The sequence below is a fragment of the Cylas formicarius genome, unplaced genomic scaffold (genome assembly GCF_029955315.1).
Source record: "Cylas formicarius isolate icCylForm1 unplaced genomic scaffold, icCylForm1.1 PGA_scaffold_6__28_contigs__length_40554024, whole genome shotgun sequence".
NCBI classification, from domain to species: domain Eukaryota; kingdom Metazoa; phylum Arthropoda; class Insecta; order Coleoptera; family Brentidae; genus Cylas; species Cylas formicarius.
In genome coordinates, this window is record NW_026844347.1 from 23,611,760 (window position 1) to 23,633,919 (window position 22,160).

Below are 22,160 nucleotides of genomic sequence, written 5' to 3' on the forward strand. Positions count from 1 at the left end.
CAAAAAATGTATCGTGTCTTTTGTCTCTGTTATTTTTGTTACAAATTTTTGAATAGAGTTGTTTTAAGTTTCATATGTTTGTTTCCAAATTTTCGTATAGAGTTTTAAAATGTTATTGTTAACGCCTTTCATCTAATTCCAGTTTTCTCGTTTTAAGGTTTAATTTAAAATTTTAAGGGATACATGCCATTCTATGTCGGTAAATATAAAGACAGTCTGAAAAAAAATCATTGAATACTTGATTCGAGTCCTCATAATCTTATTTGGATAATATTTGAGGTTTATATGATAAATGTATTCTTTTGTGACATAGCACATGCGATGGGTACATATATAATATACGTAATAATCTTAATAATATAATAATACACATTTGTAAATAGCTACAATAGTTCAATACTTTTCTGGATCTAATTTTCCAATGCACTAGGAACTCTATCCAACACCCTCATAACTAACATAAAATAAGTAAGTTATTAAATTAATTTTCATAAAGAATATTATTGTTAACAAGAATTAATAATGAACACTAAATTAAACATTTCTCTTTGTCCGCGCAAGCATACTTCCATTTTTGGGATACTGACTAATTTATTCTTGGAATAAGATGCTGTGCCTTGATAACAATGGAACTTTTTTTATAATTTAATTCTCTTCTGCGAAGTAAGAAGTGAGAAAATTGTTATAGTTCCTTTCTCCTTTACAACCCAATTTAACTGGGTCATAATTATTATTTAATGTTGTCGAGGGTCGAGTCGATAGCAGGAAGGGCGAGTTCGTGACCATCCAAGCTCGAATGCCCGTTCGACGCCCTCAGACGACGAGGTGACGGTCCTACGGCGACGGCCGATGACCTGGTAGTATGGGGACGTTCGCTGCTGCATTTGGAGGCGGCGTCGTCGTCGACGACTGCCACGTACGGGAGAATCAATGCAGACGTCTGGTTCACCGTCGCGTCCGCACGTCAGAATGGTCTACGTAATAACTTGTCGAATCACATGCAATCCCGGCAAGGTTTTAATACGTTTTCATATGATAACATATAATATAATACCTCACAACAGTTTAATGGAGAAAACAAATTAGGAATGAATTTTGTTTGATTGGGTAGACATATTTCTAAAACATATTTTTTAATTCCACAGATCTTCCTCGAGTCCTCTCTCTCTCTCTCTCTCTCTCTCTCTCATCTCGCTGTCAATGACCTTGCTCCAACATCTTCTTGGTCTTCCTCCCTACATTCTAGGGAGTCGCTGATCCTCCATCCAGAAATCCATCTCTGTTGCCTCCACTGTCCTCTTGGTCTTTTCTTTGAGTTGCCAAACTTCACAAATATATGTAACTATACTTTTTATAATGGATTTACATAATAAATGCTTGTTTCGTCTTGTGATTTTTTGATCCCACAGGATGCTATTTAGCAATAGCAATCTGCCTTGAGTATTCCGATCTCTAATTGCGCAGTCTATAAGGTTCCACTGTCTGATATATTAATTCCCAGGTATTTGTAGCTTTGGTACGATTTGATGCCCTTCTAGGGCAAGGTCTTGTTGTATTCGGCCTATACGCATATACTTCGTCTTTGAGATGTTCAGTTATAGAGCCCATTTCTTGTACTCTTCAATTAGCTTTCGAGTTATATATCCCATATCACCGTAGTCTTGTGCCATTATAATCTGATCGTGTGTGTGGAATTCATGGTATACAGGTTTGCGTTGTTCAGTGGGATGCCCATATATTCGCAATTTTTCTTCAATATTTTTAGTGCCCGTTCGAGATATATCTTAAACAAAGTGGGTGACAAGCAGCCACCTTCTTTAAGTCCCCTATCCGGTGCGAATCCATCGGACATTTTATTGTTGACTTTAACTTTAATATGACAGTTTCAGATTTTATTAGACTGACGTTTAGCTTTGTTCGATCCATAAACAGGGGATGTATTTTCTCGCCAAAGGCTGCCATTTTCTCAATAGGAGATGGTCAACAGTAGATCTTCCTGCTTGGAAACCCGCTTGTTCTTCTGCTTCGCTGGGTGTTCGTGCTCTATTCTTATTTTAAATATTGTCCCGTATACTGACCGGTGATGCCAAGACTTGCACTGTGTTTAAATTGTCGCTCTCAGTGAATTGTGTTCGATCTTCTCTTAACAGTTTTTCATTTACTTGTGGTGATGAAGGATACTAGCTCTGTCTTCTTGTTTCTCTCAGGTAGGTATTTAATTTGGTGCATTTTTGTTCCCATGACTCGTTTTTCTTTTGGGTTATCTTTCTTCTTACTTGGAGTTTTGATTGTTTGAATGCAATCCTCTCATTGCTGGATTTACTGGGCAGATAACTTTGATATCTCTGTTTTTTGTCTTTAATATGCAACTCGATTCCTTCGTCCCACCAATAGGGTTTATAATATTTTCTCTCATCGCAGTATCCCAACCCTTCTTGAGATATTGCTTAATAAATTCGTAGTGCTCTGTATTGTTGTTAAATTGTTGTTTTTGTAGATCTTTAGTGCTTTCCTATTCTAAGCTTTCTAGATTATATCTAGGTTGTCTTATTTCCGCAGATTCGCTTTGTTCTTGTCGGGACCCTTGGCTTTGTTTCTATCCGAGTTTGATAGTAGAAAAATCTTAGCTTTGATCAAATGATGATCGCTGCCACATGTTGCGCTTCTGTGTACTCTGACGTCGAAAACTTTCATAGATGTCGTCCGTCAGATAGGGTATAATCTATTACAGATCGTAGGTTTCTTGATTTTCTTTCCCATGGGTATTCTAAGCCCGTTAACCTCTCTTGAGCTGCCAATGATTGATATTTTTCGCTGTAGCTGTTCGAAGAACTCGTCCTTTTTGTTAATTGGGGCATCGTCGTTGAATGCTTGCACTCCGAATATGGTCAGTTTACGTCCACACCATGTCATATCAATTTTAATGATTCATTCACTAATTGGTTTCCATGAAGTTATAAACCTTCCTAATTTTTTGGCTACCCGTTGTTGTGCGTGCTTTCTTGTATCTTGACACTCCACTATAGAACTGCCAGTTGAATTTCCAGTCTATGAAGTTCAAACATTATTTCATTTATGTTGTTGGAGATGCCTTGTACGTTCTATGTACCAAAATTCGTTATCCTTTTCCGTAGCTTGGGTCGTTATAGGTGTTTCGGTCCATTCTGAGGCTCCCGATTGGGTTTTTTAGCAGATTAAGGTTTTTCCGAGTATCGGGGCGTTAGCTCGATGCCCCAACCCCCTACCAAGAAGGCTAGGTAGTTTGTGATCAAGGTGGTCTTCCTCTATCCTTTGATGAACCAACATCTACCTACAAGGCAGCAGTTTCCCCAAAAGGAGAGTTGCCACTTGTTCTGAGTTCGCGTTCCGAAGTCGATCTTCTTCGCTGGCCTCACCAGTGTGGTCTTAGCCCGTATCGCCCACCCCCGCGACATGGACGCGCCTTAATGCACGTGTGTAAAACCACGCGCAAATGCGAAACAAAAGATGCCGTTTTTAAAACAGTCCTTGCTGGCTTTGTTTTTGAGATACAGGGTGAAACAAAACATTTGACATTTGTATTTTAAACACGCTGTATCCTAATGAGATTATGACAACTGAAATCTTAATTTTTTCAAAGAAACTTCCACTGGCTACTGTATTACTATTTATAATCAACCTGTTTGCTGAAACAGTTTCAGTTAAGCTCTGAAGAAGGCAACAAAATGATTGGCGAAACGTCAACAACCAACGCAGGAGGAATCCAGAAGATTTAAAAAATATAGAATTGTCTAAATATATATTTTTTTAATACACATATATTTTGACATTTTAGCAAATATACTTGTTTTTTAGCATAATTTTATTCCAGTTAACTTGTTATTTTTATTATTATTATTATTATTATTATTATTATTATTATACTATAAAAAAACACATTAATTGTAAGTTTTGAGATACAAGCTGTTTTTAAATGAAACACTATGCATATATTTTTTAAATAATATTATTAAGCGGAATAAAGTAAAGCAGCAAATAATATCAAAATTTTTTTGCTCAAATGTCAAAACAAGTAATATATTTAAGCAGTTATACATTTTTGAAAACACATAGCTTTTATTTTAAAAATTACGTTTTACAAAAAATCTGAGTACCCCACCCGAATTGACGTAAAAATAATTATAAGATTTTGTTTTAATCAGTTCCATTACAATACAGGGTGTTTGAAATGCAAAATATACCTGAGTAACAGGATAGCAAACGGCATTTTTGTTATTTTATATTATTTCATGGCGGAAATACCATTGATGCTAGTTGCCTTCTCTAAAGAAACTTTTTTTTACTAATATCGGAAAATTTGGGATTGAAAATGTAGTAGCGATAAAATGAAACGAAGGTGGAGTCGTAATTATTTTATTTAGTTAATGTTTGCTTCTTAGTTTTGCTCTTAATGTTATCGTTTAGAGCAGTTGACTCGTATCCATTTGGGGGCGGATGATAGGTGCATGGTGGAATGAGGACGTCGGCGTCGGCGGCGACGTCCTTGGCCGAGTCTGAGGGTGAACGGCCAAAAAGCGAAGACTAGGATTGTTTATGCGTCTTTTGTACATTGACATTGACATGTAGTCATATAATCGAGAGTGACTCACAGCTTAAATGATGCAGTCTCTATAAGAAAAACTAACTGGTCTGAATGTCCTTTTATTTATTTGGAAAGAAAACAACTTGTTGAAATTACGATAGTAAAGAGCGTTCTAACAAAGTGTGAATTACTTGTTGTCTTAAATATGCCTTACTTAGTTAACAATGAAGAATTAATTAAATTATATGCGATATTAACGTCACAGCTTAAATGATGCAAAACAAAATATGACCAAATCAATAGAGAAAAACAACTGCATAACTTGAAATACTCCTGCTAATATTTGGTCGGGTCTCCCTCATTATCGATAACGGCTTGTAGTCTTCTATTGACTTTGTTTTTTAATGTCAACCACACTGCGGCCCCGAAATGAAGTGTGCTTTGCTCATGATAGAACCGACAATTGTTACCCATATTTAATTTTTGGACACTAGCAACCAGATGCTGTCTATATCCACATACACATATTCGTTCATATTTCCTTCAATGAAATGCATATTACCTACTCCTGCACATGACATACAGCCCCATAACATCACTCCACCTCCACCATGCTTTACCGTAGCTTTTAAATTTTTCAATTTTAATTCTTCCTAAGTTTTCTCCCTTACTGATATTTTTTCAAGTTTATTTTGGTCTCATCGGCAAATATTACTGAATTCCAATTCAAATCTTTATCGATATGCACTCTAGCGTATGCCAATCTCACGCATCTATTTCTTCGGCTAATGAAAGACTTCTGGCAGTTCGACCATGTAAATTATTTTTTCGCAGGATTCAATGATATGCTGAACAGCTGACAGACATTTATTTGCCATTTTGGCTATACCTCTTTGGCATTATTCATTTCTGTGATGAGTAATAATTAAATTTATCTCAGGAATTGTAGTCCTAGGACAAATTTAAGTTTTTCTTATAGCGACTGCATCATTTAAGGTGTGAGTCACTATATGTAGAAACTTTTTACAAAAATAATGAACCTGTCCTTACAATGGAGGATAATTAGGGCAAGGAAACTTGGATTTTTATAATAATATGTAATTAGTTCACGGAAAAAACTCTTTTAGCATATAGTTAACAAGTCAATTAACATCTGCCTTATGTAAAAGCAAAAATAAAGACAATTGGTCGACGATGTGGATTATAACTTATCATTATAACTGACAGAAGCTACCAGCTACTCATCAGCAGTGCTCAGCATCATCAGCAACAGATTCTATTAGTTTCAAATTAAGTTACAAACTTAGTATTGTATAAACCTATGTTCCAACCAAAAACAAACAATAGCATCTCTTAACGTTTAGTTAGTAGTAGTTTATCTGTTAGAAAGCAAGGAGCAAAAACTACCGGAAGCTAACCAAACCTGTCATGTTTGACTCAGGCCTAACCTTTATGGTTAGATTTGGTAGGCACTTGCTGAATTTCTAGGTTCTTGTAAATTGATTTGACCTAGGACAAACTAGTTTGCCTGAAATCGGATTTCAGTTCTAGAAGTCTGTATTGTTATATTGAAAAAACGCTTTTACTTTTTGCATTAACGCAGCAAACAAACGTGAAAAAAAGCAACTTATTCAAAAAGTTATATAATATTATTTTTCTTGCTAATACCATATCTTTGATGTGATGTCTATGATAAATTTTTCAATCGGATAAAGATTGATGTTTTATTACAAGTAAAACAAAAAATATATAACTCTTGGCGGATCCACCATCTTGTGAGGAGTATATTTTTTCTACTGCTGTTTAATGCGAATTCATTCTTGACTAATTAGCTGAAAAGATAGCATTATCTCAAATTTAGTCAAGCCAAGGGTATAATAAATAGTTATGACAAATACTATATTAGTTTTCTTTCTCTAAAAAAACAACTCACCAATTCTACCATTTTTTTATATTTATGTTAAGAAAATAAGTAATTATAAATTAGTTACGTACATAAACATTGAGAATCCGAACTCAAAAGCAAATGGTTATGGTCCTCACTAGCTATTAAAGTTTTATAACAAAAATAGGTAAAATATCTTTAAAATTCTAAATTTGAGAACTCTTGTTAGATTAAATTAAAAATTTGTCGGAAACACTAAACTCCCCTATATCCTTTATCGACTTGATGTAAATTACGCTTTCCCTATGCTGAAACAGCAACTCATTCCATCAAATCCCTCGCTAGTGTGTTGACTTCATGATTACAAGTTCAAGTTCAAGGTTAAAATAAAAGATATTTCTGAATAGAAAAAAGTTCGTGTTAGTCGTTTCCAAGGTTCATGTTTATATAAACCATTTCGATCTGGCATTGCAATAAAGTTGAATGAAAGTAACCAACTTCGTGCTAAAACACGCGATAAGTTCTTTACTATAGCCTCTAATTTCCAAAATTATCTCATTTATTAATATATAATATAGGCGTGAACACCGTTACACAGCTTTGTAACATGAACAAAATCCCTATTTTTGGCAAAACCAAATCAGTTTTAAAAGAAGGGAACTGGTAATTGGTAGGAGTAAAGAAATTAAAAAAATATCTGGGATATAGACAATGGTTACGGGTTTTGGTAGTTTATGTTGAAGTTCTTAAAGTACAAAGTCCGATATGGTCTAGTGGCTAGGATACCTGGCTCTCACCCAGGAGGCTCGGGTTCGATTCCCGGTATCGGAATTTTTTTTTAATGAATATCAATTACTTATAGCCAAAAAAAATTCCTCGTTTCAATGTGAATAATTACTCACTAGCTCTCTAGTTCTCTTCTCTAAATTCTTCAATATTAAAACAAATTTCCAAAACATCTAAACTTTGGTGCAAAAACCAGGCCACCGCATTTCTTAAATTTTGGGAAAATGAAGAAATTTCGTATGTATATAATACATGAATAAAACAGTGCAACGGCGATATTTGTAAACTGACATGTTTATTATTATTATACCAATATGGACATGCTCGGCTGTTGCACCAAGATCATGAACTTAATTCCAACTTTATTAATATCCGATATGGTCTAGTGGCTAGGATACCTGGCTTTCACCCAGGAGGCTCGGGTTCGATTCCCGGTATCGGAATTTTTTTTGCATGATTCGCTAATTATTTCAAAATATTTTTTACCATTATTTCAATAAATAGAGTAGATTTGAAAATAACTAAAATTAAAACTCGGCAGCGACAATTTTCAATAATTAAACAGATGGTCTTAATTTTGGACAATGTAGTTTATAATATTTACCCTTATCTAAAACACCTAAAATATAAGCTTATTGTGTAAATAGTACCTATTAATAAGAAAACATTTACTAAGCTAAAACTGTTTAGAATGTGACAATTACTGTGGATAAAATATATCCTTTAGTTTAGTTTTCACCAGCACGGTATTTCTTTATTTATTATTTCTGCATGCAATTACAAAGGGTTATGTTTAAATTATTTCTTTTAACGGACGTGAGCCGATCACGAAAGCAAGCAAGCCGCTTTGCGGTTTTCCTGACATTTCGGGTCTACTTTTGATGCGTACCGACGAAGGGTTTAAAAGCAGGTCACGACGGTTGACTGGAGGCATTATGTATTAGACGATTAAACTAAGAAGACGCAAAAAACGTGGGTAACGCGGAAAGCCGTGCCGCTTACTCTTTTTCTTTAATAAGACGAAAGACTGGTAGACGAATTGTTGTAGTCCATGCCAAGTGTAGAAGAAGTTGTTGTGCGCTGTGTAAATAATTGAAAATATAGTCTTATTTAACGTCGGGCTGTGTTTATTTCCTCAGAACCTTAGTCCAACGATAAACAATCCTACATTACCATTTTGCATATATCGCAATCATATAAACAATTATATCTAAACCAATTTTAGTTTATTAATAATCCTTTTAAAAGAATTACTTGAAGCGGCCAGTTTTGTTAGCATCAAATTAATTAATATCTAAAGCCCGATGGATACGATGCAATTTCTACAGTATTTTTAAATGGATTTTTAGAAGATAAAAATTGCTGCTAAAAATGTACTTTTAACTTGCAATTTTTTTATGGTAGACACGATGCAATTTTTTGGTGCAAAGTGATCTTGATTATATTGGTGGAATTTTGTTTTTAGAGGTTGCTTTTTAAATTTTGATACAAAAAAAAATTGTGTTTTTTAAAAATTAATTTGTTTTCATTTAGGGATAATTTAGGTAACATATTGAAATGCAGTTTTTTAAACAAATTGTTTATTATGTGGAAGGCCAAACTCATCTAGAATTACTAGACTTACGATGAAGGAATGAGCTATATGAGGTTCTGCAGTTGCTTCATTGACATTTTTTTCAACTTACATTTTTCAACTTGATGATTTCAACTTTATTTACATTTTTATAGAGGCTAAACCTATATGCTTGTTAAAACAAGCGCTTTGCGCTGATTTTTAGGCACAAATTCGGGGAAAAATAGCTAGTAATTTTATTTGCCAAATTTTTGGCAACTTGGTGGTAGACATATTGCAATATACATAAAAAAAATGCATGCATTCATGTAGGAATTGCATCGTGTCCACCGAGTTTTACGAATTTATTATTGCATTGAAAACGATAAACTTACTCATTCACTCATTCATCGAGGGGCATCCATAATTGGGGAGAGCCTTGGCCAGATCCGCTTCCTTTATCTTTGGATCAATATCGTATATACAGAACAAAAATAAAAACTCAAAATATGATGGAATTTGCTAGGTTAATGTCAGCTACTTAGTAACAACTAAATTTTATTAAAATCAAAACAACCCGCAAAATAAGGCCAACGAATAATTATTTTTATGAAAAAATTGACGGCGATTTTTTATATCGAACTTTCTCCACGTTTATTTTTACCTAATTGAGAATGCTTGGAAGCAGGTTAATCAATCTTCAAGGCTCCAAATTAATTTTGAATGGCATTTTCTGACAGAAAATATATTTGGAATTTGCATACAATGGTTGTTAAATTGATTTCCTTCGTTTAAAAGTAGCTCCCTCTAACGGCGATTTTATCTACTGACATGGCGTTATGAGTCAAAAAATTGGTGACTGCTCACGCCGTTATAATTTATAGTGGTAAAAAAGTATATAGTAACTAAATAAATCTATTAACTTTATAACATTTATAGAATTTAATTAGGATGTAAAATAAAGCACTGCAACTAGTACAGAGATAAGCCCAAAGATGTCGCTACCCATTTGAAATGGCTTATTTCATATTTGAATCAGCAGCGACGCTTGCGTTCATCTACTGTAATCTGCATTTACCGACAGGACCGACGCCATGATGTAAAGTGTGTGCGGTCAACATTGAGCACGTGGAAAATAAGCGTAGATATTTTTGAGATTTGCTCGAAAAGTTAAAATAATTGACTGGAAATTTGTGTGATACGGACACAGTGAATTATAACTGGTACCGCTCAACCAGAAAGCTTAAAGCAACATACCGTAAGTACTGCTAAAATTTAATTTTTGTTTTGACAAATGTGCAATCTGGTAACGATTATGGCCCGGCATCTTAACTGCATCGGTTTTTGGGGTAATGCTTTTTGACGAAAATGTGTGGCATGCCCTTATCCGGACCAGTACTATTCGATTTCTTGGTTGCTTGAAATGTTCTCTCCCAAATATTTCCTATTTCCGATTTGTTTTTATTCAAATCTTGAGTTCTTAGTCGTGTTGGCATGTTCATCGCTTTCTAAAGACAGTAGAGAGATGAGTAAGCAATGTAAACTGTACTCAGTGAAACATTTTTATATGCGCAGTTTTTGCAAATTTGTAAATCATCATCCCAGAACTACGATTATTTTTAGTTTTGTTTGACCTGTTTTCGTTCTTTCGGAATTTTCCTAGACAGCATTTTTTTTTTTGCTGTCCGTGGGACTGTTGGTAAAATATTTAGGATGTTGTTGTTTTGTAATTCCTTTTTATTTTATGTGTCATTCAAGGCCAAGAGGTTAATGCTTACTTATTACATTATTAATTGTCAATCACCATATTTTTATTCCAGTTAAATGCTCCTTAAGGAAAACGATCCAAGAAAATTTCTCAAATGTTTGATTAAATAGTTATACTACTGATTATACGAATTTGATTACAATTGAGTCATAGGAAACCAAAACCACCATAGTAGCCCATAAACTTAACAGGTCAATTAAAATGCGAAAACAGCTCTATGCGATTGAAAATAAAAGTGGGCCAATTCCAAGAAAATTAATCTATATCCGTTATATGTAACATTAGATCTACTACTTCTACTAAATTGATAAAAAATAGTCGTTGCCAGAGTTTCAGAGAATTATTAACTTATTATAAAATATTGTTGGGAAAGTAGCTATGTCTCGACCTCCGAAAGAACTGTCAATCCAACCGCCGGAGCAATTTAAACACGTGCATCCGGATTTTATTGGGTAAAAAATACCTATTGCATTGTTTATGGAACGGAAAAAAGTAGTTCGACATATTTTTTATGTGTACCCACAGGAAATGAAAAAATTACATCATGAAGATAATATAAATAATAATTCGCAAAATAATAAAATCTTCCAACAATTTAGTTTTTTGTGGTATTCGTTGATAACTATAACAAATATATTTCCGTGAGACTATAAATAGTATTTCTATGAAATGAGAATCAATTTTTGATTATTATATTAATGTTGTTTTTTTTTCACTAGTTTTGTTTACGTTGTTTTAATATTATGATTAAGTCTAGATCCATATCACACGTAGAGGTGGGAAATTCATATTTAAAATTTAATAAAAATGCAAAATATTTGTTTTCTCGTTAAGAATTATTGAGTTTTTAATTCTAGTGGACTTTTTAAGAGAACCGGGCCAATAATAAGCATAACATCAAGAAATTTAGTTACCATGAGGTCAAAAGAATTGTAAAATTATTATTCAATTATAGCACATTTTACACTTTATCTTATTGAACGGACTCACACATAGAATTTTTTTTATTAAATAATTATATATATATATATATATATATATATATATATATATATATATATATATATATATATATATATATATATATATATATATATATATATATATATATATATATATAATATCCCTAAATTTTTAAATAATGCATTTTTAATATTTCGTACCGGACCGGACCGATGTACCTTTATATTTTATTAAATAATAGGTAGGTTGGGTCCGATCGTACTTGAGAAATATGGAGAATTTAAGAAAAGGCAATCAATCAATGCTGATAAATCTACTACTACTTCCCCAAATTTAATAATGCATTCATATTTTTATTGATATATAGTGTCACATTTTTCTTAGATGTCAGGATAAAAATGTTTTGTGAAGATCTCTATAATTCTGACACTCCATTTGCTTGTATGTTCTTTTAATTATTTTATATTTAAATTATTATAAAGAATTGAACTCAATATTCCTTCATTCTCACACGCTACATATTTTAAGGAATTAAAATAACCCTGGACTGTGACTTAAATTTGCTGGCACCTCTCATCCCATTATTTTTTTTTATTTCAACATTCGATATCGATCAATCCGAGAAGAAGTACATAAACTAATAGCTACGACGTTTTCTAATCACCATCAGAACGATTTCTTTGTCTCTAATTACCATCATCCAATTGAAGATAACGGACAGCCACGCAAGGTTGACCTTTTAGAAACATTCTTGTGCCATTTCATGTACTAGGAGGCGATAGATCATCCATTATGATAAAACCGCGAGAAAATTGATCCCAAGGCATAATAAACTGGTTTTTGGTACCAGGCGTGCATAAATCATTTACGAAATTACGGGAGCAGCGATCGGCCAGTCGTTGCTCTCGATAAACACCTACACGAGGAGTTTAGTGGAGCGACAGTGGAATCGATTGTCTGTCAAAGTAAATTTACGGTTGTATGATATTGAATGGAAGGTTGAAGTGCTTAGAAAATAAAGTTTTGTTGCAATATAAAAACGGCGTGTGGTCAAAAATAGCTGGTTGGAGGGGTGAGCAATAGAGTGGTCTTAATCCGACTTCTGGTTTTTGCCCGTTTTTTTCAATAATGTTGTTTATTGAATTGGCCAATGTCAAGAGTATGACGAATAAAGCAACTAACATCGTGATTGTGAGAAAGCGGAACCAGTGGGATGGAACTGGGATGAGCAAGATTTGGTAAACTTTTCATAAACCCATAGGTGGCTCCAGTGACAAAATAATCTCCCTTATTTATTTTAGAAATTCTACATTGGAAATGTTTTCAATTATAATCGCAAGTTACAATAAAACGTTATAAACAGTAGTAGTTGTTAAATTGTTGACCTTTGAAAAATGAGAAAAATTGGTTTTAAATTCGTCAAAGAAGCGGTCAATTGACCAGAACCAACAATACATATTCCTACAATTGTGTCAATATGGAGTCTATATTATTATTGGGATTCCCCCAATCGCTAAATAATTTATTATAAAATACATATTATTTTCAAATAATGGTTGATAATACTCTAAAATTACAATATGTTATTTAAAACATTTTTTGACCGGTCAATTAAAAAATGGTCAATTGACCACCAGACATGTGACCCAACACTACATACACTTATTTGTAAATAAATAAAAAACTATTTGTTGTTATTATTGTTAACGTTGCAATCACTTAATATATAAATCATACTTTTAACAATAAAATAATTTTATTAAATCAGATATTCGCTTGGGATTCGGTCGTAATATAAGTAGACTTCCTTCGAAAGGTTGAATAAGCGAGCACTATTTGAGTTCCTATAATTTTCGAGTTCTCTTGAAATCAAAATTTCTTTTCGTAAATTTTGAAATAGATCGATTTTCGTTTTTGTTATCCCGATCAGCCGCCTTTCCGTCCAAATTCGATTCGCCGTCGATCGGGGGGTCAATGGCAACGGAAAATTGTCGTTACACAACAATCTACATTCCGTTGTGTCGTGTCGTATTTAAAAGTTGGACGAGAGTCCTACGCCAGGTGCGAGACGAAGGAAGCAGGAGAGGTGGTGCACCGACCGGCCACGCCGGCCAAATCACCGGAAACGGAGGCGTTGGTGAAAGTGTTGAATGATAATAATTTACGCGAATCGTCGGTTTCGGTCAAGGCAAATATTTATTAAAGCCGAAAACAATCGGACTCAATGCATACGCAGGGTTTCTCAAAATTTGAAGCCTGTCAAACGGGGTCTCATAAAATATACGTCATTGAGCAACAATTAGTAGTATAAATCAAAATGCTATTTTTTCCACAAATGTAATTGAGCCGAGATTGTTTGACTACATCATACTTGGTCAATGTCTGTATATCTCAAACTGTTTGTCAGCTATTCGCATTTGAATATTCCATCTTATCATTATGCGAAAAGCAGACATTTCGCGAAATATGCCATGAATGTTCCCATGGCAATTACTTTTTCTCATTTTTCGATGAGTGTCGTTATAAATTATTGTTGCCCTGTGGCGGAGAATTTACCGGACACCCGGCATAATATACATGTTTAATTTAAAGTTTACTATCAGAGTGAAAAAAATTATCAAAGTAAAACGGATGGTTTATAGATTTATTCAAAGTAACTATTGTCAACTAAACCCCAGAATTTCAACTAAATGGCGTCATTATCCACTATAGAACAAGTGCCTTAACGTCGAAAGAATCGCGATTTTCCGGTATTAACTCAAAACAACTTTGCAAGATTAAATTTTTACAAAATTTATCATTAAGGAGGAAAATGCCCTTTAGCTTGATTAAATGAACTTTATAAAGAGAAAAATAAAAAATAGTCCATGCAGTCAACGAACTTGTATAATAACTGGGAAAAGGTGTATATCCATTTCCACTATACAGTTAGGTTTTGCACTTCCTCCACTTACTACAAAGTGGAGAAAGTAATATTTTTGGTATTGTTTCATTTTAATTTTTATTAAAAATATGATGTGTTAACAACTACTGTGTATGGTATCATTTTTATATCTGATGCTGCCGTTCCAAAGTTTAAAAAAATTGAACTTTTCGATAATTATTTTGTTTTGTTTTGAATGGAAAATGTATTTGCCAATATTTTTCAATATTTTCAAAAATAATTTTTGTTACACATACGTGTATTTTTTCTATTTGTTATCGAAAAGTTTTGGAGAAATCCTGGAGTGCGAGAGTTTTGTGCATCCGGTCTGTAATCAATTTGTGTTTAATTTGCACATGCAACAAATACCGGCTCCTAAAATCTGTATAGCGCCTGTTAATTAACGGAAGTCGGGCAATTAAAAAGAAATGTTATAAAAGTCAAATTAGTCAGGCTTCGGTTCGCGCCATCGATTGTAGGAATGGTTGAGACTTTTTTAGTTCTGCTAGCGTTCAAAATGCGTTTTCTTCTAACGGTCTCGGTGGCTTTCGAGCGAAGAACAAATCCCTCAACAAATCCGTTTCTTAACATTGAAAATCGTGATTTTCTGGCTACAGAGACAGGGAAAAAGTTATCGTGTGGGACCAGTGACCTCGATCCGAACTTGGATGGCCAACGGCTTTAGAAAAGTAAAGCAAATTTTACAATAGAGAAAGACGGCTGCTAGTAATAATAATAATGACTTTATTGTCTGTCTGTCCAATTGCAAGACAATGTTTTCGACACATAAGTTTTGCATAAAAATTCATTAACAGTCCTTTTTAAATAAGCTCAGACTGGTGTTGAACAGATCTACGTCAGTCTCGCTCTCCAGCTCATTGACATTCCTCGTCGCCTGATAAAGTGGGGCCCTCGTTCCAGCATTGGTTGAAGGAAGCGAATATTGTGTGGTGCATTGAAAGAAGATACACGAAAATTACGTTGCTGCAGTAGCTCTGAACAATCGATGAGACCATTACATAGTTTATATACAAATATTACCGAGGCGCCCACCCTCTCAGACTCCAAGCACGAAAAGTTAAACAGTTCAATAGCTGTTTCGAATTTTCGCTTTACCCTTTCTAATTTATTAATATGCACCCTGTAAATAGGATACCAAATTATAGAAGCATAATCAAATTTAGACCCGGGGTTATTGTCGTTCTCTTGCTGATTTGAATGAATGAAATATTGGGGTGTTTCCATTATTTGATTACCTTATTTACCGACATATTACTGAAATTATTTCAAGACTTCGTGATAAAACAATATTTTAATTATGGATTTGCAAAAAATAAACTTTATAATTATCTAACTTATAAAAAAATATCCAATAAAAAGCATACTAAATTGATGACTCACAAATTCAATTTTTTCTTGCGTTTTAAAAAAATTATATATTGGTCAAATAACAGAAACATGTATTTGTTCATTATTATTATTTCAAAAAATACTTAACACATTTTTTATAAACATTTAACCAATATGTTTATGTGAAAGTTTAAAATGTAACTTTTTCAAGAAATCAAGCGAAATCGTTATTATATGTAAATACCGGGGGAACTAGATTTATAAATTTTATTTAAATAATAAACTCGATTAGTTATTTGAAAAGCAAAATCAGATCAAAAAGCTCAAAGAGGTAGAAAAAGGTAGAAATTTAGAACTTATTCAAATTGCATTATCAGAACTCTATCAATTGTCATAATAAGTAGAAAAAAAAATTGTTTTCTACTTCCGAACCTTACCACTTTAAGCACATGCACACCCACTTCGTTACTCAATGTCATTTCCAGTGCTTTAGTCACGGGTTTGGAAGCTATCAGATGTTTATTTTGAGGTTTGTAAATTCTGACAATCAAATCACACATCACTCGGTAAAATGCGTTGCTTGGAAAAATTTACCGCAAAAACTAATGTTCGTAGAAAAATTATAGTATTAAATACGCGCTTCTCTCATGAAATTAAATTCGTGTTTAAAATGGGGTTTGAAGTGCAGCATCTTGTTTTTTGGAAGTACCTACCCAGCAAGTTCAATGTTACAACCGTCCGCCCTTATTTGGTCGGAAAACTAAATGTGTGGTTTTGTCAATTTATTTGAGAGTGTTATAAACACTGAAGGCGGTACGGTAGTGTTACGTTTTCACTAGGATAGTTCGTGGGCCATGCAGAAAAAAATGAATGACAGTTGAAGAACACTAAAAAGCACAATATATATTTTATCCAAAAAAAACACTTCCATTATTAACAATGGATTAGCTTATCTGTTTTATCTTATCCGTTCATTTCCAGAAATCTACTTTAGGACGCGTGAACTTGAGCTAATCTCAACTAACTCAAGCTGATTTGGACGAGTAATATTTATTTAGTTGGAGAATTCAGCGGGTAGTGCTATACCCAATGTGTGCTCGGCACCGAGAAACTCCAATCTCCAAGAATTTCGGAATTGCATTTAAAACTATTTTTTGATAGCTTCACGCGACTTTTGCGACAAAATGTTCTCCGTATAAAGAAAGCAAAGCCTTAAAAATAGTACGTAGATAGTATAAAAATGATATAGTGGTTTAATTCAATCGACGCCATTCATATGCTTTGTATTTATACTATCAAGCCAAAATTAATTTTTGTTAAATTTAAAATCAAATCATAAGTCATACCTTTACATTGCCCAATTACCAACGATGATTTCATTATTAGGATAACTCGGCCGATGCTGCGCCTTTTTAGCGGTTTTGCAAATAATTTGAAACGTCAAGGCACAATAGTAGGAAACAGTAGTTAAGAACTTTTTTTTAAAGAAACAGTTTTCTTTTTTTTTTGGGTTTTCATTGCACACGTAATCGAAGTGTCATGATCTAGTTTTTGCTGGAGCATTTACATAATTATAGTTTTGATAACTGGTCTCTCTGATGAGGTGGCGAATGTCGCATGATTAGTACTTTCACATTTTTCTCCTGCCTATCGGGCAATCTTTGGGCCATGTTTTCTAATGGATGATTGAATTTGATTTGTTCGACTGATTTGGGTTATAAACGTAATTGCACAAGCGGTTTTGCGAAATAAACAGCTTTTTGAAACAACTGGGGAGCGGCAAGGATTTTTTTTTGTATAGTCTGCCTCAACCTTCATCGTGTTGGATTTCGACGGACCCTCCCCTATAAAACTTTAACAAAAAAATTATTCTTAGTTGAGTGACAAGGCAGGGGTGGGCCAAGTATATTTCTTTCTGATATATTTCATATATTTCGTAAGGGTTGACCATTTGTGGTGTGTTTTCACTGTGCGTTTCGAAGAAGTTGTTTTACGAGAATATAACAGTGTCGCGTCGAAATCATTTGTCGCTTGATGCAAAACACGTGAACAATGTGTATGAAACTTTAATCAGTAGAGCAGGAAGCTTTAAAGAAACCTGTCCACTTAACAAAAACGCCAATATCGTAGGTAAGGGATATTATTAGTAGTGGAGAATTGTAGGAAAGGAATAAACGTAGTGATTTTCAAACTCAACGTATAGATAATAGTGAGGACCCAATAATAAGGAAAATATATTGTCCTTATCAAACTGAAAAAGAAAGTAGAAGATGAAACCAATATAAATATAAGCCGTGCCACCCTCCATAGAGTTGTTTGCAAAATGGGTTTTAAGTGCCGCAAAATAGACAAAAGGTTAGTAGTAATGGAATCACACAGGTGACACTCATGGGGATTTAATTATTTTCAAGAAATTAAAAGATTAGACAACAGATCCATATTTTACTTTCTATGAATACACACACGATACACATGACACTGTATCCAAAGGTTGGGTTGATTCCACTCAAAACTGTCAGACGAAAGCACCTTCAAATATAGGAAAAGCCATAGTACACGCTGGGTCAGAAGACGGATTTTATCATCATCGCATAAAGCACCAGCCTCATTAAGTTCAAAAATTGAAATCCAGAAATATTTGTTAGAAAGTGATATTTATTTTGCATTCAGTTACAAAAAAGCGCAATTAAAAACATGTATGCGATAACTTGGCTGACCAGGCTTGGCATACTTTGTTACGTCTTCCTCCATATCATTGCACATTTAACCCCATAGAGCACTTGTGGAACCGAGTAAAATCAAACGTCAGAGCAGAAAAGATTACTCCATGCTTTAAGTGCCAGTGTTATAAATTTGATAAAAAATGTAATTAATAACATCTCAATTGACAGCTGGAAAAATTCTGTACAGTATATTACAAAAATTGAGGACTCTTACATTTCTATACAAACCAACAGAAATCGTATTATATAATTATATAATTAATCTCATTAGCAATGAAACAGAAGTAGATTTAAACATGTAGAATAAAAATGTAATTATGTATAGATATTTCTAGCTATGAATTTATTGTATTGTTTTTTCTTGGTGTAATTTAATAAGAATATACCCATCTAAATAAACAAAAAAAATATTACCAAAACATTTGCGAGTTCGTCCCCAATGCCTGTACTTTAATACCTACCGGACCCGAGTTTTATTGTCGTCGCCAGGTAACTTCCATAAATGCAGGCAAAAGCCAGCACGATACATCAGAATGAGACCACGTAAAATCCTAGTACCGTGCAGGTACTTGGTCTCATAACATAGGGTCGGACTTCGTCTTCCTGCTTTCAGTTTAATAATTAACACTCACCAACTGTATATTTCTTAAGGGCAAGTGCTGCAATTTCATGTCAAGTTAGGATTTCAATAATAAAAATCTTTATTGAATAAAGTAAGTAAACATTTTATAATTCGTAGTTTGATCAAGAACCAGCTGAATGGTTGAAACTACTTATTCTTAAAACCTTGAATTTAGTTTACTTATTTATTTTGGTACTATGTAATACGCAAATAATTATTTTAAATACTATCAACGGGCTTCAAGAAACGCCCTACGACGTTTGAAAAAGATTTTGCAAATAGTCGAAGGAAAAATATAGTATATATAATAATATATAGTATAGATTGATAAATTTACTCAGTCATTTATTTATTAAACACTTGCTTCGTTCTAATTTAATTTGGTGATCTGATCTATTTTATAAAACTTTCTTTGTCTTAAATACTATAAATTAAGTTTATCTAAGGCCTAGAAGGGTGATATAAGATTCCTTAATTCACATGAAGGTTTATCTGTTTTTGTAATAGGCTTTTGCCGTTATTTTTTACCGTTCTATTTCTATATAATACACAGAAACTAGCAGAAACAACTAAACGTTATGTTTAACTAAACCAAGCAAGCAGATGAATATTTTTTATACTCATGGGGAAAGTACATATGTCTCTTTTTCTCAGGCGAGGGAAATGAATTCTTGCATTTTTTTTAAGATATAAAGAATATAAAACTTTCTGTGTATTATTTGAATTCAATAAACTAATGAATATATTGTATTTACTCTGAATAAATTCAGTTCTCTGAGTATGCTTTCAATTGTTTACGCATTGTTCCCTCTTTGTGGTAATATCATTTACTCTCTTTCGCTGTGACTCAACTGTGCTCATTATTTTGAGTTGAATTTTAATAAAAAACGTTTAACGGTTGCACACAAATAGCCACAGTGAGTCAAAATGACACAAACACTCGTAAATAAATTTGACAAATCTTTATAATTGATGGTTTATGTTTAATATGTAGAATAAAAAATTATTTTAATTTATTATTTAGCATAGGTACTTATATATATAAAATGCGCATAAATAAAAATAATTATAAAATTATTCATTCAAAATTGTATAACACTTTTACAAAACTAGCCAACAGGATGATTGGCGAAACGTCAGCAAAAACCGACGCAGGAGGAATCCAGAAGTTTTGTAAAAAGTATTACAGTAGAAATTGGATGTTTCTTTGAAAAATTGTATAACCTTCTAAAAATATCTGCGTAATATTTGTTAAAATGATAAATAGACGTCATGGTTCAGTGTGTAGTAAATCGTTTTAAAAAAGGAGAAAGGATTTTGAATCAAAAAAGAAAAAGCCCCCACAAACTATTTAATAAATACGACCAAACATGGATTCTTCGAAAATGCAAGTAAAATCCTATATGAACTGCAAGATTTTTTTAGGAATAGCAGTAAATTCAGAAATCAATGGAATAGTTTTACGAAAAGATAACGATCAATACAGAACTGCTAGAAGAAAACCTAAGTGAAATAAAAAGAAATAAAAAAATGAATGTTGTAAAAGAGTATCACTTTTGGGTTTTGGAACACAGTTTTTTCTGATGAGGGTACGTTTAACCTAACAGTCTGGCGGGGACCTAACGAGTTAGGCGTATTGAGAAAAATCTAACAGTAAAAGTGAAACACAGGGGTGATGGTTTGTGATGGCTTCTTGATGGTATGGAGCTGCATGACCATAGCAGGAGTGGGTAGTATCTTTCGTTTTATAGAAAGAATTTGGAACAAGGAAATTAATCTGATCATTTTAAAAGCGTCAACCAGTTACAAAAACGTTATCAAATCCATAAGGTTCATTTTGAGCACTCATTTTTGTAATGTGAACATGATTTTTTCAATAATATGTAATATTTTTTTTATTTATGCACATTTGGTTGTTTTTGTACTATCTACTTAATACAAACTATTAAATATAGCGGTTTTGTTTGTTTATTTATTTACTACTTAGTTATTAGTGTATCAGTTTAGTTACACTTTGACTCAAACCATCTCCCAGGGTACTTCGTATTATTTCTCGCACGCCTAGCGTATTTGTCACAACGCGGCAACCTCCAAACTATACACGTTTACGCTTCGTCTGACGTATCCTTGTCGGGCGTTACGCCTGCGCTCTCGTTTAGAACTTTCATGAAATTCCAGCGGGCGAAGCGAGTTGGCCAAACAGCGGCAAATCGCCACGTGGTTGAATGTTGTGTGCCGGTTGTAGAACGTCGGTAATAAATCGTGAATTCTAGAACGCAGTATTCTAAAGCGAGGGGTGGCGATCTTTTTTCTTTTTGCTTCGTCGATAAACAGATTCGCTACTTTTACCATACCAAGTTCAAGTGTACCTGGAAGGTTGCAGATATATACCGCTCGTCAAAACAGCTGTTGCGTTTTATTTTTTTGTAAATTTTGTTGGTGCCGCACCATTTTTATTGTTATGGTAAGTTGAAACACGCTTGGCAGTTTTGGCATGGAACTATTTCGTGGTGTCGATAGAAGTGGCATTGTTTCCTAGACAACACACACGTATTTGTGTTTGCTATGGAACCAACAAGTGACGCGATATCTTCCTTTTTTACATATTTACGTGTTTGACTTGTTGTTATATTTATGTATACGCGCTGATACGAACCTTTAAACAAATTGTCGATTTTTAAAATGACACGAATAATTGCTTCTAGCTTGGGCCATTATTTTGCTATCACTTGCGTGTTATCGCAAAAATAATAAATGTGGATGAAGGTTTGACGTCAACAAAATATTTTTTTGACTGTCGCGTAAGTGCATTTTGGCCATTTTGACCATTATTGTATTGTTTGGGGACGAATTTTGTACGACATCTGAATCTTGTAATCCGGCACTGAATTCAGTTTAAGTGGGCAAAAGCTGTGATTACACTGTCCTCTTATTTATAATCAAAATATTGTTAGAAGCCATAACAGAAGGAACACAACACAAAATCCCTCATTAAATACGTCGGTGTTGTATATTAAAGTCCAAAAA

The 22,160-nt window shown here is 33.6% G+C and overlaps 1 protein-coding gene and 2 non-coding genes across 6 annotated transcripts in view; all 3 read left to right on the plus strand.

Moving 5' to 3' along the window:
• The first annotated feature begins 7,205 nt into the window (after window positions 1-7,205).
• On the plus strand, window positions 7,206-7,277 carry Trnae-cuc (transfer RNA glutamic acid (anticodon CUC)). Its single transcript has one exon. It is a non-coding gene; the product is annotated as a tRNA-Glu (tRNA).
• Window positions 7,278-7,603: 326 nt separating this feature from the next.
• On the plus strand, window positions 7,604-7,675 carry Trnae-uuc (transfer RNA glutamic acid (anticodon UUC)). Its single transcript has one exon. It is a non-coding gene; the product is annotated as a tRNA-Glu (tRNA).
• A 2,195-nt stretch (window positions 7,676-9,870) lies between these two features.
• Window positions 9,871-22,160, plus strand: part of LOC132703391 (KH domain-containing protein akap-1) — a 33,350-nt gene continuing 21,060 nt past the window's right edge. For 3 of the 4 annotated variants that reach the window (XR_009619070.1, XR_009619071.1, XM_060672625.1), the window contains exon 1: window positions 21,313-21,597. The gene's annotated coding sequence lies outside the window, so the exon portion shown is untranslated. Of the gene's footprint in view, window positions 10,043-21,312; window positions 21,598-22,160 lie in introns of those variants that run through there. The other variant, XM_060672626.1, reaches the window with a different exon arrangement.